This window comes from Salvelinus namaycush, chromosome 28 (assembly GCF_016432855.1).
Source record: "Salvelinus namaycush isolate Seneca chromosome 28, SaNama_1.0, whole genome shotgun sequence".
Taxonomy (NCBI): Eukaryota; Metazoa; Chordata; class Actinopteri; order Salmoniformes; family Salmonidae; genus Salvelinus; species Salvelinus namaycush.
Window position 1 is genome coordinate 19,610,027 of NC_052334.1, and position 21,610 is coordinate 19,631,636.

Genomic DNA, 21,610 nt, shown 5'->3' on the forward strand with positions numbered 1-21,610 from the left:
AGAAATTCATGTTAGCAGGCAATATTAACTAAATATGCAGGTTTGAAAATATATACTTGTGTATTGATTTTAAAGAAAGGCATTGATGTTTATGGTTAGGTACATTGGTGCAACGCCAGTGCATTTTTCGCAAATGCGCTTGTTAAATCATCACCGTTTAGGGCCTCCCGGGTGGCGCAGTGGTCTAGGGCACTGCATCGCAGTGCTAACTGCGCCACCAGAGTCTCTGGGTTCGCGCCCAGGCTCTGTCGCAGCCGGCCGCGACCGGGAGGTCCGTGGGGCGACGCACAATTGGGCTAGCGTCGTCCGGGTTAGGGTGGGTTTGGCCGGTAGGGATATCCTTGTCTCATCGCGCTCCAGCGACTCCTGTGGCGGGCCGGGCGCAGTGCGCGCTAACCAAGGGGGCCAGGTGCACGGTGTTTCCTCCGACACATTGGTGCGGCTGGCTTCCGGGTTGGAGGCGCGCTGTGTTAAAGAAGCAGTGCGGCTTGGTTGGGTTGTGCTTCGGAGGACGCATGGCTTTCGACCTTCGTCTCTCCCGAGCCCGTACGGGAGTTGTAGCGATGAGACAAGATAGTAATTACTAGCGATTGGATACCACGAAAATTGGGGAGAAAAGGGGATAAAAAATAAAAAATAAAATAAAAATAAAAATAAAAAATCATCACCGTTTGTCAAAGTAGGCGCATCGGTTATATGCAACACAGGACACGCTAGATAAACTAGTAATATCATCAACCATGTGTAGTTAACTAGTGATTATGTTAAGATTGATTGATTTTTATAAGATAAGTTTAATGCTAGCTAGCAACTTACCTTGGCTTCTTGCTGCCCTCGCGTAACAGGTAGTCAGCCTGCCATGCAGGCTCCTTGTGGAGTGCAATGGTTAGAGCGTTGGACTAGTAACCGGAAGGTTGCAAAAACGAATCCCCGAGCTGACAAGGTAAAAATCTGTCGTTCTGCCCCTGAACAAGGCAGTTAACCCACCGTTCCTAGGCCGTCATTGAAAATAAGAATGTGTTCTTAACTGACTTGCCTAGTTCAATAAAGGTGTACAAAAAAGAATTAAATCGGCAAATCGGTGTCCAAAAATACCGATTACCGATTGTTATGAAAACTTGAAATCGGGCCCTAATTAATAGGCCATTCCGATTAATCGGTCGACCTCTACTCTGGACGGTTCTGACTTAGAATATGTGGACAACTACAAATACCGAGGTGTCTGGTTAGACTGTAAACTCTCCTTCCAGACTCACATTAAGCATCTCCAATCCAAAATTAAATCTAGAATCGACTTCCTATTCCGCAACAAAGCATCCTTCACTCATGCTGCCAAACATACCCTCGTAAAACTGACCATCCTACCGATCCTCGACTTTGGCGATGTCATTTACAAAATAGCCTCCAACACTCTACTCAACAAATTGGATGCAGTCTATCACAGTGCCATCTGTTTTGTCACCAAAGCCCCATATACTACTCACCACTGCGACCTGTACGCTCTCGTTGCCTGGCCCTCGCTTCATACTCACCGCCAAACCCACTGGCTCCAGGTCATCTACAAGTCTCTGCTAGGTAAAGCCCCGCTTTATCTCAAGTCACTGGTCACCATAGCAGCACCCACCCGTAGCACGCGCTCCAGCAGGTATATCTCACTGGTCACCCCCAAAGCCAATTCTTCCTTTGGCCGCCTTTCCTTCCAGTTCTCTGCTGCCAATGACTGGAACGAACTGCAAAAATCACTGAAACTGGAGACTCATATCTCCCTCACTAGCTTTAAGCACCAGCTGTCAGAGCAGCTCACTGATCACTGCACCTGTACATAGCCCATCTGTAAATAGCCCATCCAACTACCTCATCCCCATACTGTATTTATTTATTTATCTTGCTCCTTTGCACCCCAGTATCTCTACTTGCACATTCATCTTCTGCACATCTACCATTCCAGTGTTTAATTGCTATATTGTAATTACTTCGCCATAATGGCCTATTTATTGCCTTACCTCCCTTATCCTACCTCATTTGCACACACTGTATATATACTTTTTCTACTGTATTATTGACTGTATGTTTGTTTATTCCATGTGTAATTCTGTGTTGTTGTATGTGTCGAACTGCTTTGCTTTATCTTGAACAGGTCGCAGTTGTAAATGAGAACCTGTTCTCAGCTAGCCTACCTGGTTAAATAAAGGTGAAATTAAAAAAAAATCTTTACATCATCAAAAAATTAATCACTACTAAACGTCTTGTATGACCTCTTATACACTATATTAGGCCCAGCCTTTAGAACTTTGGTTTTCCTAGATATGGATATTATATTGTGATCACTACATGGTAGATTGTCATCTAGTTGATAGAGCTGTCCTAAATGTCGACATTAAGTAAAATCCTCACATAAATCGCCTACAGTCTTAAAACGTGTATGCGTACGCACAGCAGCATTCTAGAATATCGGACCATTGGCTTTTATACTCAAGCAATTTCTCCAACTGTCAACACAGTCAAATGAAAAGAGATCGTGTACCAGGAGACGCATTGGTTGGGAATTTTGGCGTAGTACACATTCAGGCTGTGCTTCCCCCTCAGATGGTGGTCACAGAGCAGCATAGCTTAGTCCCAATGGGACACCGGACTATCGTGTCACTGCATCTGTGGACTGAATTCACTTTTTGCCACTTATTATATTTCACTCTCTGTTCTATAAGAGATCAGAGGTCATGGGCATTAGAGGTGGGTGGATTTAACATATCGTCCTGTGTTCATGGGAAAGCTTGTGAGCCTATGCATGCAGCCCCAGGCTGGTATGGCATGCCAACACTGATCGTGGTCCTGAAGGGTGAGAGGAGGAAGGGGTGACTGTGACACAGATGCTTTTGAGAGCGCCATTTAACAGCTGACAACACTGACAGCCTGCGCCAGTTAATACCAAGTGATTACTTTCCCACACATCCACACAGGCTGACACATTGATCCACCTGTTGAGAAAGTAACAAGCTTCATTTAGCAGCGCTGTAACTGGCAATTTGGCCACCAGAGAATACCTCCACATGCTATTAACATGGATAACAATGGCATTCTATTGTAGGTAGCTGAGTAGCACCAAAAAAGCTTCCCTCTCACCGAAGCCTGGCTGTGTGTATTCACAGTCAACCTGCTCCTGTCTGCTCTGATAGCAGCTTAGACTACAGAGCTAGGACACTGTAGGAATCATGGCTAATTAGTACAAAGGTAAATCCCCCGCAGAAACAGCTAAAATCAATTAGCCCACACTCTGGATGGGTGAGCTCAAGCCACGCCACCTTTCTCACGATCCCTGGGAGCTCTGGGAAGCCGGGCTGATCGGTATGGAGCGCAGCCCCACTCCCAGATGTCCCCCTGAGGCTGGATCACCCCCCCTTACACCACTCCCTTACATCCCTCTCTCCAAACTGTACCAGACAGACTGGCCATCCCATTACTGTTACAGAGGCAACTTCCATCATTCTCCCTGCCTGCGAGTACAAACCATTCATCCAACCAAACATAACTGAAGAGAATACCACCTATCCTACATTATACAGTTAAATGTGACACGGTAGGAACCAGTGGAGGCTCCTCAGAGGAGGAAGGGGAGGACCATCCTCAGTGAAATTTCATAAAAATTAAAATAGTGAAACATGAAAAAAGTTATATTTTTTAGATAAAACTGTATTAAATATATTCATATGTCACCAAATAATTGATTAAAATACACTGTTTTGCAATGAAGGTCTACAGTAACATCAAAAGCACTGTCTGGGGTAGCACCATGGTGTAGCCAGAGAACAGCTAGCTTCCGTCCTCCTCTGGACACATTGACTTCAATACAAAACCTAGGATGCTCGTAGGCCTCACCCCCCTTCCATAGACATACATGGTAATTATGACCACTTCCGGAGGACGTCCTCCAACCAATCAAAACTTTTGCAGTATGAACTGACATGTCCATCCAATCGTAGAATTAGGATCAGAGAATGAACCTAGTGATGTGTATTGTGATTGTGCCACAGAACATTGTGAGGGTTCTATGTGTTCTCTAGAGCAGTGATGTTTTGGGGCTGTTGCTGGGCAACACGGACTTTCAACTCCCTCCAAAAATGTTCTATGGGGTTGAGATCTGGAGACTGGCTAGGCCACTCCAGGACCTTGAAATGCTTCTTACGAAGCCACTCCTTCGTTGCCGGGGCGGTGTGTTTGGGATCATTGTCATGCTGAAAGACCCAGCCACGTTTCATCTTCAATGCCCTTGCTGATGGAAGGAGGTTTTCACTCAAAATCTCACGATACATGGCCCCATTCACTCTTTCCTTTACACGGATCAGTCGTCCTGGTCCCTTTGCAGAAAAACAGCCCCAAAGCATGATGTTTCCACCCCCATGCTTCACATTAGGTATGGTGTTCTTTGGATGCAACTCAGCATTCTTTGTCCTCCAAACACGACGAGTTGAGTTTTTACCAAAAAGTTATATTTTGGTTTCATCTGACCATATGACATTCTCCCAATCTTCTTCTGGATCATCCAAATGCTCTCTTGCAAACTTCAGACGGGCCTGGACATGTACTGGCTTAAGCAGGGGGACACGTCTGGCACCGACCGCAGGATTTGAGTCCCTGGCGGCGTAGTGTGTTACTGATGGTAGGCTTTGTTACTTTGGTCCCAGCTCTCTGCAGGTCATTCACTAGGTCCCCCCGTGTGGTTCTGGGATTTTTGCTCACCGTTCTTGTGATCATTTTGACCCCACTTGGTGAGATCTTGCGTGGAGCCCCAGATCGAGGGAGATTATCAGTGGTCTTGTATGTCTTCCATTTCCTAATAATTGCTCCCACAGTTGATTTCTTCAAACCAAGCTGCTTACCTATTGCAGATTCAGTCTTCCCAGCCTGGTGCAGGTCTACAATTTTGTTTCTGGTGTCCTTTGAGAGCTCTTTGGTCTTGGCCATAGTGGAGTTTGGAGTGTGACTGTTTGAGGTTGTGGACAGGTGTCTTTTATACTGATAACAAGTTCAAACAGGTGCCATTAATACAGGTAACGAGTGGAGGACAGAGGAGCCTCTTAAAGAAGTTACAGGTCTGTGAGAGCCAGAAATCTTGCTTGTTTGTAGGTGACCAAATACTTGTTTTCCACCATAATTTGCAAATAAATTCATTAAAAATCCTACAATGTGATTTTCTGGATTTTTTTTTCTCATTTTGTCTGTCATAGTTGAAGTGTACATATGATGAAAATTACAGGCCTCATCTTTTTAAGTGGGAGAACTTGCACAATTGGTGGCTGACTACATTTTTTTTTGCCCCACTGTATATTATAGTTTTCTTGGTTGTAGAACTTTATTTTTGTGTCCAGTGCAATTTATTTAAATTTGCCTTGCTAACTTCAGTAGCTAGCTACCAGCGCGAGTGTGCAGTTTTCTCCACCAGAATGGTAAAATGGCCGACGCTGCCGAAAATGTTGTGGATTTTTTGTTGAAGAACCCCTTTCATTCTCTGGAGTACACGGTGCGAATTAAAAGCGAGGGTCGACCTCTGCCTGAGATCAGTCTCATGAAGAAGGATGAAAAGGTGAGGGCGTTCAATATCAACTGGTATCAAAAGTATAGCTGGTTAACAGGAGCCTTTCATCAAGCCACCTGTATTGCTGGCCTTGCCTGCTTTTTGGAAAGTTTGAGCCTTGGTCGAAAGGTGGGTAGAGTGACTTGAAGAACATCGATCGTTCAGCAGGCAGCATATAATCTAGTCTAAATATAATTAATATGAACAAGTATAAGGTAGCTGCCGTTTGACAGGGTTTTCATCCCCCAGGGTCAGGAGTTTTTTTTCACCGATCCTGAAGAAGTTTTTAAGAGGTGATGACCAGTCCACTCTACTACCATTGTCAACTCTGTCCTGCCATGAACTGAAGCCACGTCTCATGTGTCCGCTCATCCACTGGCACATTGAATGTTTCCTCTCCAAGCACAATGAGTACCCCTATCAATTTTATCTCATTACTCTATGTAGAGTCAATCACATACACAAACACAATTACATTATTACACATCAATGATTTTACTCCTTGCTTGGACTAACTCATTCTTAGCTCTTTGGTCTAACTGTGTAGTGTGTTGTGTTACGGTTTTTTGTCTTCCCAGACAAATCCTGTCCTGCACTGAAGTCAAGCCTCCGAACACCTCAACTCATGCCCTCATTCAATCACTGCTGTGATCCCTTCCAAACACTGTGTAAGTAATCCTCTCATTCCCCATAATATTGTACTATCAATGTCTTTATTAAATGTTTTAGGTTAAAATAATGACTCTTTTGACGATTTTTGACACACATCTCCCATCCTCCACAATTTTTTTAAAATCACCAGCCTCCACTGGTTGGAACCAATGTTCCAACCAGCAATAAATATTGTCAAATTTGAATAAACAAACCTTGATACAGTGAAACAAACATAAATTCTGAACAGATTTGACCACACCCCAAACAATTGCTTAAGACAGCTTGTTCCCTATAATGGTTGTCTTCAAACAAACACGAGTGCACAGAAACAACGCCACAAAATTTCTACATGTACAAAGCTCTCACCTGAAGAGAATTGAGAGGTGCTTAATACCAGAAATACTCTATGTAATGACTGGTATTGTCTCCGCACTAACAATGGGAGTCATTGTCGTAAAGGCAGGCGGGAGGAAACGAGATCAGGTGGGAACATTCTAGCCAATGAGAGGGCAGATACGCACGTGAACGACAGACAACTCCGATATGAAATGGCAACCTCGAGAAAAACTAAGATGCAACGAGCGTCCACTTATATCAATATATTCATAAAAACCTAAACATTACGGAACTTATTTTAGATCAAATAAGCCTATATTAGCAAATTAGCAATAAAAAAAAACGTGTTGACCAAATTCAACACTCTCAGACCTTCGTACAAAAAATACCCACTTGGTCTGCTTGGACAGATTTTGACAGGAGTGGAGCCTCTCGCTTTGCCTCTTTCTCTCTGTTTATACTTTCTACATGTCCGACACTATTTAGGGTTCCCTGGGAAACACTGATCAAAACATTGTTTCCTACCTTGTCACATAAACATAACTGAAGAGAATACATCCTACCTGCCTAATAACTGTGCAATACAACGAGATAATGACCAGTAAGGTACAGTAAGATACTGTGCCCAGGGCATAACTGATTGTTGACCCTAATGGAGCTGTACCGTTAGTTAGCTGGGAAAACACTTAGTAGAGGGAATGTTGATGAAAGTAGCTTCCAGCTGAATTTAATCCACATTAAGGAAACAAACATATTTCCAGCCGTCTCCAGATCCCAGGATGCTGGTTGTGAGTATGAAGGATGAGATTCCCTGAACAGTCATAGAAACTGACTATAAGGAGTAGTTGGAAGGGAGGATTTCACTTGGAAATAGAACAAGACAACGATCTCTTTCCAAAACAGCAGAGCAGAGATACTGTATCACATTTGGTGAGGCTTGTGTAAGGTTTTAATTCTGCTGTGACATACATAACAGTAGTTGTGAGGTGTTGGGTTGACTGGTACTGAAGATGTGAGCCTGACAGAGACCCGACCAAGCAGACAGATTCAGAAATCAGACATTCCATCTCAGAGGAGTAGCGTGTGCAGACACCCACCCTCCCGGTTCCAGCAGCTGTGCACACAGAGAATAACATTTACCCAGCCAAATCCAGCGTGTTCTAATGAATTACTGCCTCTTCCAATGAAGAGAAAAAAAGAGTACCTGAGTATTTACAAGAGGAGACTCTTAGAGCAGATGTTTGTGCATGCCCCTCCCGTGGTAAAACATGGTGCTGCAGGCTACTGTGGATTCACTGAGGAGAACTACAGCTGGGGCTGGGACTACTGAGTTTGATCCAACCACAGAGAGACCATGATTCAGCTCAGACTCACATCCTCACATACCAGCGCATGGCTAGACCGAACTGATAAACAATCACATAAGCAAGTACGCAGACAGACAGAGAGAGACATATTATATAAACAGACAACTACTAGGCAATATACAGCCCTGGCAGACATTGTGTTGGACAGGCTCTGTGTGTCTCGCCCAGTTCCCATTATTGTCTCCCGTCTCGGTCTTTCCTCTTTTTGTTTATCTATCCCTCTGCTTTCTGTCTTCCTCTTTCTCTCTTACTTTCTCTCTGCAATGTTATGTATGCCAGCTCCCATGCAGATCTGAGCTTGGACAGATGGTCAAAAGCAAATGTGTTTACTTCCACACGGTTCCCAACAAAATTAACAGATGCCTGCATGTCTGTCTCCACAATAATGGTGTTAATAATGAAACAGAGCTGAGCTGATGGGAGAACAGCAGAAAGTGGATGGCAGTGAAGTTAAGACAGTATTGACCCTTACCTAGTCCCTCACTGCAGAGATTGAACAGGCATTCCCACAAGCATACCCACACACCATACACACACCCTTCCCACAGGCCTACAGTGCCTTCAGAAAGTACTCACACCCCTTGACTTTTTCCACATTTTGTTGTGTTACCAAGTGGGATTAAAATGGATTTATCTTTCATTTTTATTTGATCTACACAAAATACTCTGCAATGTCATAGTTTTATTAATTAAAGCTGTCTTTCTAAAAGCCTCCCTAAAAGTCTCTAAAAGCTATGCACACCTGGATTGTACAGTGTTATTCTTAAAAAAAATATTCAAGCTCTGTGAAGTTGGTTGTTGATCATTGCTGGACTGACATTTTCAAGTCTTGCCATATATTTTCAAACCGATTTAAGTCAAAACTATAACTAGGCCACTCCAGAACATTCAATGTTGTCTTGGTGTGCAACTCCGGTGTACATTTGGCCTTGTGTTTTAGATAATTGTCCTGCTGAAAGGTGAATTTATCTCCCAGTGTCTGTTGGAAAGCAGACTGAACCAAGTTTTCCTCTAGAATTTTGCCTGTGCTTAGCTTTATTCCGTTTCTTTTTATCCCCCCCAAAAACTCCCTAGTCCTTACCGCGCATACCCATAACATGATGCAGCCATCGACATCCACGTCTTCAGCGCCCGGGGAACAGTGGGTTAACTGCAGATTTTTACCTTGTCAGCTCAGGGATTCGATCCAGCAACCTTTCGGTTACTGGCCCAATGTTCCTACCCTACTTTGCGAGGCACCTGTCGCCTCTAAGAGTGGTACTTAGTGATGTGGTGTGCTTGATTTGCCCCAAACATAACGTTTGTATTTAGGACAAAAAGTAAATTTCTTTGTCACATTTTGTATTATTACTTTAGTGCCTTATTGCAAACAGGAATATGGAATATTTTTATTCTGTACAGGCTTCCTTCTTTTCACTGTGTCATTTATGTTAGTATTGTGGAGTAACTACAATGTTGTTGATCCATCCTCAGTCATCTCCTATCACAGCCATTAAACTCTAACTGTTAAACTCTAAAAATGAAACTCTAAAAATCACTGTTGGTTTCATGTTTTAATACCCATCTACAAATAGGTGCCCTTCTTTGCGAGGCATTTGAAAACCTCTCTGGTCTTTGTTGTTGAATCTGTGCTTGAAATTCACTGCTCGACTGAGGGACCTTACAGATAATTGTAAACTCAGCAACAAAAAAAAGGTCCCATTTTCAGGACCCTGTCTTTCAAAGATAATTCGTAAAAATCCAAATAACTTCACAGATCTTCATTGTAAAGGGTTTAAATAATGTTTTCCATGCTTGTTCAATGAACCATAAACAATTAATGAACATGCTACTGTGGAACGATTGTTAAGACACTAACAGCTTAAAGACGGTAGAGAATTAAGGTCACAGTTATGAAAACTTAGGACACTAAAGAGGCCTTTCTACTGACTCTGAAAAACACCAAAAGAAAGATGCCCAGGGTCCCTGCTCATCTGCGTAAACGTGCCTTAGGCATGCTGCAAGGAGGCATGAGGACTGCAGATGTGGCCAGGGCAATAAATTGCAATGTCCGTAATGTGAGACGCTTAAGACAGCGCTACAGTGAGACACGACAGACAGCTGATCGTCCTCGCAGTGGCAGACCACGTGTAACAACACCTGCACAGGATCGGTACATCCGAACATCACACCTGCGGGACAGGTACAGGATGGCAACAACAACTGCCCGAGTTACACCAGGAATGCACAGTCCCTCCATCAGTGCTCAGACTGTCTGCAATAGGCTGAGAGAGGCTGGACAGAGGGCTTGTAGGCCTGTTGTAAGGCAGGTCCTCACCAGACATCACCTGCAACAATGTCACCTCTGGGCACAAACCCACCGTCGCTGGACCAGACAGGACTGGCAAAATTTCTATTCTCTGACGAGTCGCGGTTTTGTCTCACCAGGGGTGATGGTCGGATTCGCGTGTATCGTTGAAGGAATGAGCGTTACACCGAGGCCTGTACTCTGGAGCGGGATCGATTTGGAGGTGGAGGGTCCGTCATGGTCTGGGGTGGTGTGTCACAGCATCATCGGACTGAACTTGTCATTGCAGGCAAACTCAAGGCTGTGCGCTACAGGGAGACATCCTCCTCCCTCATGTGGTACCCTTCCTGCAGGCTCATCCTGACATGACCCTCCAGCATGACAATGCCACCAGCCATACTGCTCGTTCTGTGCGTGATTTCCTGCAAGACAGGAATGTCAGTGTTCTGCCATGGCCTGCAAAGAGCCTGGACCTCAATCCCATTGAGCACGTCTGGGACCTTTTGGATCGGAGGGTGGGGTTAGGACCATTCCCCCCAGAAATGTCCGGGAACGTGCAGGTGCCTTGGTGGAAGAGTGGGGTAACTGGCAAATCTGGTGCAGATGCACTGCAGTACTTAATGCAGCTGCTGGCCACACCAGATACTGACTGTTACTTTTGATTTTGACCGCCCCCTTTGTTTAGGGACACATTATTCCATTTCTGTTAGTCACCTTGTCTGTGGAACTTGTTCAGTTTGTCTCAGTTGTTGAATCTTATGTTCATACAAATATATACACGTTAAATTTGCTGAAAATAAACGCAGTTGACAGTGAGATGACGTTTCTTTTTTTGCTGAGTTTATGTGTGGGGTACAGAGATGAGGTAGTCATTAAAAAATCATGTTAATTACTATTATTGCACACAGAGAGTCCATGCAACTCATGTGGCATTTTTTCTCCTGAACTTATTTAGGTTTGCCACAAAAAAAGGGTTGAATACTTATTGACTCAAGACATTTCAGCTTTTCATTTTTATTATTTTTGAAACATTTCTAAAAACATAATTACACTTTGACATTATGGGGTACTGTGTGTAGATCAGTGACACAAAATCTAAATTGAATCCATTTAAATGCAGGCTGTAACACAATAAAATGTGGAAAAAGTCCAAGTGGTGTGAATACTTTCTGAAGGCACTGTAAACATATCCACGCTTTGATGATTTGAACCCATTTGATTGGCCCCTACTGAAAAGCTTGATTAATGGTATGAAATGCAATAAGCGACACAGTGACTGCGTATACAGTATGCAAACATTCAAATCAAATAGGGTGTGTGGGATTATCCCCAATAAGTCTTATTTAAATATTACCATCATTCTAGCAGTGTGTGGGACCAACTTGGGATACCTGCTAATTAGATGCTATAAATAGAGATCATTATTTATTATGGCTGATATGGATTAATGTGATGTTGAGCTGAGTGTGGGTTTATGAGCACGTCCTTAAGGAAAAGCCATCCTACAAGAAGATGAAAATTATTACTGTAGCCTATCAAACTAACTGTATTCCAGTAGACACCAATAGCAGAGGAATGATTGGTTTATCTGATTTTAATTGAACCTTTATTTAACTAGGCAAGTCAGTTAAGAAAAAAATTCTTATTTTACAATGATGACCTATCCTGGCGAAACCCTCCCCTAACCCGGACGACGCTGGGCCAATTGTGCGCCGCCCTACGGGACTTCCAATCACGGCTAGTTGTGATACAGCCCAGGATCGAACCAGGGTCTGTAGTGACACCTCTAGCACTGATATGCAGTGCCTTAGACCGCTGCGCCACTCAGGTGCAGTATTTCCAGGCTGTCAATATTGAAATATTCAGAATCTGGATCACTGACTAGAAAAAATGTATTTAGGCAGTTTTGCAACCAGAGTGAACAGGATGATTGGGAATAGTAATAGAGAATAGTATATCATTATATTAGTCCTTCAGAATCAGCACAGCGTGTTGATTTGGCTGATATTCAGTCTGCCTGAGAAACACTTCATGGTGTTCTGATTACCTTGCGTTCTTTAAATTTCAAAGCAGAACATGGAGGATTTAGAAGATTGTCTTACATGCTACATTCCTCTGAAGGAGGTTTCTATTGTTATCTTGGCTGGTCTTGTTGTGAGTGTATAGATGAGTGTGTGAGTAGGTAATATCTGTGCAGGGAATGGGAATTCATTTAGAGTGTCTTGCTGTGGTGTTTTTTTCACTGAAAGGTGCCATAATCAACAAAGTGCTTACAGCATGTCTGTAGGTGGGAGATATAAAAACACCAATGCTATATCGTTCTCCATGGCTAATCAGTACGCTCCCTGGATGGATATCATTATCATGGGCGTTCTTCTGGTTCATTCTGGGCCCTTAGTGTCTCCAGTGAGAGTCCTTTTCTCATTGTTTCACAAATGACTCATCTTCCCTGATTGCCACTTAGAGGTGTGTTTTGGGGGGTGAAGTTTTGTGGAAGGCTAATCGTTACTCTCTCCTCTGACTCCTCTCTTCTTCTGTACTGGCTATTACAGCATAAGTCCATCCCAGTGCCTGCCCGTCTGTAGGATAACACTTAATAAACACACACCCAAATAGGCAATTAGAGTAAATTCCACAGGCACAAACGTCCTCCTACAACCATCTCATCTCCTCTTCCTCTTAGGGACATGACGTGACAAGGCAGGGGCTTATGGAGCAGAGAATCAGAGGGCTGAATAGGCACCTGATCTCCACTGCAGTGTAGCAAAACAACAACAGAGAGCTACACTAAACACACCACTATAAACCCATAGATACATTACATATAGTAAGTCCACAGTAGTAGCAATGAGGAATGTGAGGACCAATCCAGTGAGCGAGATTTAGAACAAAGAAGATGAAATGGTGTGTCAAGTTATGGAGTTAGGGCATCTACTCTTACACACCCCCACACCCCCCAGCGAGCCTGCTGAGAGAGATGACGCTCCAGCATGGAGCCATGGACACCCCAGGGTTTTCACAGTGGTTCCACAGCTTGGGTCACTGGAGCAGGGTAACAGCGTGCTTGGCAAAGCTCTGTTGCTCTCCCAGTCAGGCAGTGGCTGTCAGAGCTCATAGAGCAGCCAGCCTGTTCATCATCTCTACTTCAGCTCCCATCTTGGAATAGCCAGGCTGTGGAGCCATCACCATGCACCATGCCACTCCAGGATGGAGCACAGTGGTGGGTGATCCTAGGAGAGGACTGGAGACTGGTGGGAGAGGTGGTTAGATGGTGGATGGAGATGAGGCTGGTTAGACACAGACACAGGACACTGGGCAGGAGGTACACACTGGCCAGAGAGACCAGCCAAGGCAGAGCAGAGCTGGCTGAGAGACAAGACCACAGCTGGTTGGCTAATGTCCACTTTCTCACTGTGCGCCTGTATGCATCATGCCAGAGGACAAATCCCAGTACTTCACATAACAGGTGGCCCAGATGACAAGAAATTATCCAGGGAACTGAGATCCTCGCTGGATGTCAAAGTAACAGAACATCAGGTATCATCATAGCAATAGACATGCAGTGATGTGATGTTATCCATGTAGCCATTCAGACTGAAAAAACGATATGCTCCACAAAAGACAGGAAAAATAAGGTAATATGGATACATTCATACATAGTCAGTGAATATGTATGTAATATAATGCTGTGTGTGAACAGTCATACAAATTATTGATTGTTGTTGTTCACTGCCTGGTCTGGGATAAATTATGAATCTGCTGTGGATGTCGGGGTTGGGCGGGCACGTGTCTGATGCAGCTGTGATGAGGAGAACCTGTGGTCTGGCAGGGACCAGGGCTCTCAGCTCCTATCCTCTTCCGAGGTCTCAGGGCCTGTCTGTCTGGGTGGCTCTCAGCCCAGATCCACCAGACAATGTGTGTGTGCGTTTGTATTAGAGTGTGTGGACACGCAGCTGTGTGAGGTTGGATGTTTCCTGGCTTGGTTCCCAAGGGCACCCTGATGAAGCCTGGTCTGGCCTGGATGGAGGGAGGAGAGAAGGGAGGAGAGGGCAGGCTGGAGTCTGGCAGCTGTACAGAGGTCGGTCTATCTCTAGCCCTCACACTGCAGTCTCATGAGCCAAGCCCTGCTGAATGATCCACAGTCAACACCTGCCCATGTACCAGTGTCCGGGACACCGCACACAAATAAACGAGGATGCTCTGTAGACGAGGCGACACTACCTCTGGAAATATCTGGGTTATATAGACCCCTCCGCGCCCACGAGCGGGCGAGAGATTGATGAAACTCCTGAGGACAGAGCCCACATGGTCTGTTTAATCAGATTCATCCCTCTCGCTCTCCCTCCCTCTGTTCCAACCCTCTAATCAAGAGCCAGGTGTTCAACATGCGCTACAGTCAGTTCCCTCGCCCTCTCTCTGTCTACCCCTCTGTCTCTTTCAATCTCTCTCTTTTTTTCTCTCCTCCTCCCATCCCTCCCTCTCACAGGTGGGTTTGTGCATGGCTCTAACCCTGTAATTAAACAGTATCATCCACCTGCACCATCGAATCATATCTGACTTGAGATCATTGTAAGGCTGCTAGGCTAGCTATAACACAACAGAACAGAGGAGCACAGGGGAGTCAAGGCCAAGGGCACCAGGGCACCCAGTGAGACCCTGTTGTGTGGGTGCACTCAGGGGGAGGTGGAGAGGGCAGAGGAGGCATTAGTGGGCTCACAGATCAGAGGGAGCTGTATGTTGGAACAGACAGGTACACACACTCATACAGTATATGCACGTACACACACAGCTGGAGGTCTGGGGAGAGAGTAAGATCTAATTTCTCTCTGATGGGGGGTTTCTGACAGAGGGAGTTTGGTGTGTGTGTGTGTGTGATAGCGAGGGGCTGCCATGGGAGTGGTCTTCACAGATGGGGTTCAGTAATCCCTTAATGAATTCAATTACAGAGATGGGACCATAAATCAAAACTGAGCCCAGAGCTGAAGGCAAACTCATCTGTTGCCACAGAGAAACAATTTAGCCCTCCTCCTCCAGCTCCACATGTTGTTTACAGAGATGAGGCCAAAGGATTTATGTTTGTGAATTAGAAGCGCTTGCTGTAGCTGTTGCTTGGACTCTGCTATACCGCCCAAAACTAAGTTAGGCTGAATGCCTCGAGAGCCAAGCAGCAGTTCTCTACTCCCTTAACTATGCCACTGGTATTACAGAAGTGAAACAAGACATGTAACTGTGTTATGTAAATATAAAACATAACTTGGTGTTAAACTCATTACATAATGTAAGGCTACTCTTAACACTTTCCTGTCCTTCAAAGGTCACTCCCATCCAATATGTCAGTCATACCTGTATGAAGATGTCAGCAAAAATCTGACAAAAGATGACAGCATCTGTCTATGACAATCTTTAACTTCTCAGATGATAATGCCTATAATAGGTATTCAGAGCAACAGAATACACCCACATCTATATTCCACAGTGGACAGCATAGCCTACCGCAGGGAGGTTGGTGTACAATGAGATTACAAAGAGAGGGTAAAGGAATCCCTTTAAGCTAAGGTCCTAGGAAATAATTGGGGTGAGGGAGCCAGGAGGGAGAATCAAAGTGCTGATGCAGAGAAAGGCAGAGTGAAGTGGAGGGAGTTCAAGGCAGGTGGGATTATTAGGGAAATTATTCTGGCAGAGCAGCAGCAGAGTCTGAACAGGCAGGCAGGGGAGGGATGGGGAGGGCCGAGCCCAGCAAGGTGCCTTTGAGCTGGCTGCCATTGGGTAAAGTTAGCGCCGCCGCTAAACTGTAGCTGTCAGAGAGAGGGAACCAACCAGGAAGGAGGAGAGGGGGTCATGCTGTGGCTGCCTTCATGTACTGTATGTTCATCTGCCTGGGCTATGAGTGTGGAGAGCAGGAAACAAGGGGGAAAGGGGGAGGAAAGGAGGAGTGGGCTTTCTCTCTTCACCTCTCTGAATCTACCTCACATCAATGCCAGAGGTCCTCTCCAAAAGTCTCATCGGCATTAGGAAAATTGCAGTTTAGTCAACTAGCATAAAAACATGCTGAAGAACGAATCCACACGGCCTTCTTGTCCGTTAGCACTGTGAAAGCGCATTAAGGTCACATAATACCACAAAACTACACAACCAACACATTTAATGTCTGTTTCCTTCAACAAACATTAAAGGTGACTGGAGTTACCAGACTGAAAGAATGAACTTCTCTACAGTAACATACAGGAAAATACCAATGTCAAACTTTTGTGTAGAAGATGAAGATTTAGATGACATGGGAAAAGGTACGGTGGCCCTAGGGGTGCAAATTAGCTTGGTAATTTGGTAAAAATCAGCAAAATATTTAAAAGACCTGCAAAATATTTCAGGTTGCAAAGTTAGTTAAAAAGTGGATAAATATTTTTGCCTTCGAAGTTTGGTAAAATGCTTCGTCGTTAGCAGCCCAAGCTAGCTAAGTCATTAGCAGCGATAACATGTTAGCTACGATGTTATCAACGGTAGCTAGTTAGCTACATCATTAGCGATGCTACAGCATTACTAACTGCTAACAGAATTGGGGGGCAATTTTGTTAATGTCATATACATTATGAAGCAGGCATAATTGCAAACTTGACCACACGTTGGCCCGGTTTTGGAATTTTATGCAGAAGTAAACCCCACCAGAGCCCATGTTGAAGCTATGCCGGTAGCGCTTGAATAAAAAGCACACTGGTCCGTAAAATGTATTTGTAATAAATGCTGTAACCATAAGACGATCAAAGTTTACTTTAAAATGTACAGCATTTCAGGGAGATATCCAGGATTTTTTATTATCACGATAAATTGAGTCCAGTTTGTTGAGTAATGATAGTGTAACGACCCTGGGTTTATAAGCGTGGATATCGACTCTGCCGCTTGAGCATGCTTGTGGAGCACAGTCGATAGCGCGCTGGATTTCGGGCTAGAAGGCCGAGGGTTCGAGACCTGCTCGTTTCATTACATTGGTGTCAGAAGTGATTGGACCTTGCATCCACAAACGTGCGTGTGCTTGGCCGGTGAGTGCGTTCCTATACGATGTTGAGTCGTAAGCTAGCGCGAGGATGCGCTCTTTGAAAGGAGGAAGTTGTGTAAAGACCCTGGTTCTATAACGAGGAGCTCCCTATGCAGCGAACAGCCTGAGAGTAAATTATGCACACACCTGCAGCCAATAGGAGTACAGGTGTCCCTATATAAGGGGATCCTTCCCCACAATCAGCCTCCCATTATCTTCAGCAACAGGACTGGACTGAAGAAGCCTAGAAGAGAAGAGAGAAGACTCAGGATGAACCCGCTGTCGAGACCACGTTGTCCTTCATGAGCACTCCTTTTCCACCCCCAAGAGCTCAGTGTTGCTGCTCCACAATGGTGGCTACCGACACACACAACTTATGTTTCATGTGTTTGGGTTCACAGCATGCTCACAGATCACCCGGAATGCCCTAGCTGCACCCTCCTTTCTTTAAAGGAGAGGAAACAGAGGTGGTGGTTTTTCAGGGTAGATCTCCCTCTGGAAGATGCCATGTCTGTGCTAGCCTCAGGTTCTGAGGCGTCATATGACGACGGCGCCTCCGGAGATGACGAGGATGTTGGGAAGTGTCTGGGCTTTTTTTCCGGAGAAAAACCAAGTCAACTGACCGAAGCTGAAATGACCCCCCTCCCTAAGGGGAACTTCACATCCTTGGACGAGGAAGAGACGGGCTCTGAGTTCTCAGCAGCCCCCTCCTACGCAACGGCTTCTCTGCGCTCTGACTTTACAGGGCTCATTGAGCTGGCCACCTAGAGATTACACTGCCCCCTATTTCCCCCAACCCGGAGGTGGATATGATGGTGGGCGGCCCTTGCTCTAGACCGAGACGGGAGGCTGTGCCTTTGGCACCTGCCATGCCCTCACTGACGAAATACGTGGAGGGTGCATGGGAGTCGCCTTCAACGGCCAGGGTGCCATCGAAGGCGTGCATCCCATTCACCAGAGTGGACAGAAAACAGCCTCAGGAGATCCCTAGGCTCGAGGACGCCCTAGCGTCCCTAGTACCTCGTCCCAGGTTTGAGCTCCTGGCCGTCGTTCCGGAAACCCACATTACCTACGACTAAGGACAGACTCACAGCCCAGCTGGTAGGGAAGTCCTTCGCTCTCGGTGTACAAGCTGTATCAGCAGCTAATAATATTGCGTTCCTGGCGGCCTCCCTCTCCCGTCTCACCATGGGTAAGACTGAGCTGTCGGGAGAGGAGATAGAGGAAGCGTCGAGGATTTCCGGTGCCATCCTCTGGCTGTATGCGCGGGGAGGATGTAGTTAAGGCTTTAAAGAGCAGCGTGCGCACACAGCCCCATGTTGAACCGATGACGCAATCGCAGTTGGGGGACGGCGCACTAACTCAGGCAGGCGCCTCAGTTAGTGCAGCTCAGACCCGTGCTGCGTTCACGGAGGGCTGGAACCACAAGGTTACACATATAACCAAAGTGTCGGCGCCCCCGTTTCTCACAGAATGCTCCAATATTTCCTACCCCTTTCGAGGGGGGCCCACCCTGGGCTGTCCCACCACTTCAATGTCGAGGGACAGCGGTGGCTTGGGCCATAGAGGAATACAGATCCTTCCTACTGTCTGTACCACAGCTTCATGCTCTCCCGCTCTCAGAGCATTACTCGGAGTGGCGGCTAAGCTGGACCCTGCAGAAGAGTTATGCCATACAATTCCACCGAACTTCTCCCGTTTTGGGGTGTGGTGGAGGCGGTGATGAAGACGCCAGAGAAAGTAGCCGCTCTTGTAAAAGAGATTACGGATCTTTTGGCGAAGGAGGCAGTCACAGTAGTTCCCCAAGAGCAAAGGAACAGCGGGCTATATTCACCCTACTTCCTAGTGCCAAAAAACACTGGGGGAGAACGAGGCCAAACGGCCCTTTCTAATGCTTACGACAAAACGTCTGCTGGACGTATCCACAACAAAGACTTCTGTGTAAGCATAGACCTAAAGGACGCATACTTTTATGTGCCGGTGCATTCGCGTCACAGGAAGTGTCTGCGTTTCGCCTTCCAAGGGGTGCCGTACGAGTATGTGAGGATACCATTAGAGGTACGCCCCGGCACCTCGCACCTTTTCCAAATGCATGGAGGCGGCATTGGAACCGTTGTGTCGTAAAGGGATAAGGCTACTAGCCTACCTAGACGACCTACTGGTTCTCGCCCCGTCAGCAGAGCTGGCGAACGTACACACGACACAGACAGTGATCTCACACGTCTGGGGTTCGCTGTGAATTGGAAAAAGAGCACGCCTTGGCCCAGTCATCAGATTGTCTACCTGGGATTACAGCTAGAGTGACTATGAAGGCTCACATTTCAGATCCTCTATGGGATGTCTTGTTGCAAGCCCTACGAAGGTTTTATCCGAATCACATGGTGACGGCGCATTCCGTCATGACACTCTTGGGCCTCATGTCGTCTGCCCACTCCGTGGTTCTGCTGGGACTTCTGCACATGCACAGCGATGGTTTGCCCAAATACGACCTCCCTCGGGATGCCACATCAACCTCCTGGAGTTGGAGACAGTTTTACTGGTTCTGACCCACTTCGTGTCTACCCTATGGGGTCACGACGTGCTGGTCTGGTCGTACAACCGAACCACAGTAGCCTACATAAATCGCTGAGGAGGAGTCAGGTCTCCTGCACTAAACCGGCTGGCGGAGGAATTGTGGCTGTGGGCTCACGAGTACCTTCGCTCGTTGACAGCAGCACACATTCAGAACGTCGGAGCAGACCTTATGTCTTGAGGGGGTCCCCGAGACGGCGAGTGGCAGCTGCACCCCGACATTGTTCTCCAAATATGGGAACGGCTCGGGAGAGCCGAGGTGAACCTGTTCGCGTCACGTGTGAACGCGCAGTGTCCCCTATGGTTTTCCCTACGAGCCCAGGACGAACCCCCACTAAGTATTTTTTTGCGCACCAACCGTGGCCAAATGTAATCCTGTACGCATTTCCACCGCTGTCCTGCATTCTCCCACTGCTAGCCCGCATGAGAACAGCAGGGCTGTCAATCATATTGATAGCTCTCGATCGCCCAGGAGCTCCGTGGTACGCGGAGATGACTCAAATGTTGATTGCGCCGTCATGGCCAATTCCACAGAGAGGACGCGCTGTCTCAGGCAGAGGGCATGATAAAATCGGCCAACCACTGAGGTTCTGGCCCCTGAGAGGGACAGGTTAGAGCGCCGTGGGTTATCTGATTCAGTAATCAGAACCATACAGGGCTCAGGTGCCAGTTCCACATCCAGGATGTATGCCAGCAGATGGAACGTGTTTTCACAATGGTGTGCCACAGAGAATGTAGATCCCGTGTGCTGTCAGGTCGAGAGCGTGCTCTCTTTCCTACAGTTCATGTTTGACAAGCAGCGCTCACCCACCACCATTAAGGTGTTCATGGTAGGGATTTCAGCTTGTCATGAGGGGTTTGGCAGAGAGAGTCTTCAGCCACCCTCTAGTGAAACGGTTTCTATTGGGAACGCGGCGGCTTAGGCCAGCGGCAAGAGCCACGCTGCTCCAGTGGGATTTAACTTTGGTACTCGAGGCGCTCTGCGAGATGCCGTTCGAGCCATTGAATCAAATCCCCCTCATGATGTTGTCTCTCAAGACGGCACTGTTGCTTGCTTAGACTACAGCCAAGGGTGTCACTGATTTGTGTGCTCTTTGGACGAGACCTGACTGCCTTGCCATCAATGGCGACTTGAGCAGAGCGGTGTCACATCCTAACCCGGCATTTATGCTGAAGGTTATTAAGAGCCCATATAGGTCACAGACCGTTGAGTTATGGGCCTTCTCCTCCCTCCCCCCCCTATGCGGAGCAGAGAGAGGAGAGGCTTCATCGCCTGTGCCCGGTGCGCGCCTTCGCGTGCTAAGTGCAGCGCACGGCGATAATTGGGTCATCGCCTCAGCTGTTTGTGTCACGGTGCTAGTATACTTGGTAGACCACTTTCAAAACAGCAGTTGTCTCATTGGCTTTGCGAAGGCATTGAGACGGCTTATGAGGCGACAGGGCGGCCACTGCCTCAGGGCGTCAGAGCCAACTCCACTCATGGAGTAGCGGAGTCTACGGCCCTTTTCAGAGGAACAGTAGTAGAGAACTAAGGCGGGAAACGTAGGATCAATGGACAGGGTTTCCATCAGGTCTGCTTTCTCTTATTAGAATGACTACATGACATGACTCCTGGCTGGGGGTTCATGTGTTGTATCTTACCCACAAGTCTATGACTGTGTTTGGGCGGAAGGATTAGGGATATAGTTTCTGTAACTGCTGTTACAGTACTATTAGACCAATCTTTAATACTGACAGAGTTTGAGTTCATCGATCTGCTTGTACAGATTAGTATAGCTCATATTCTGTTTTATCTG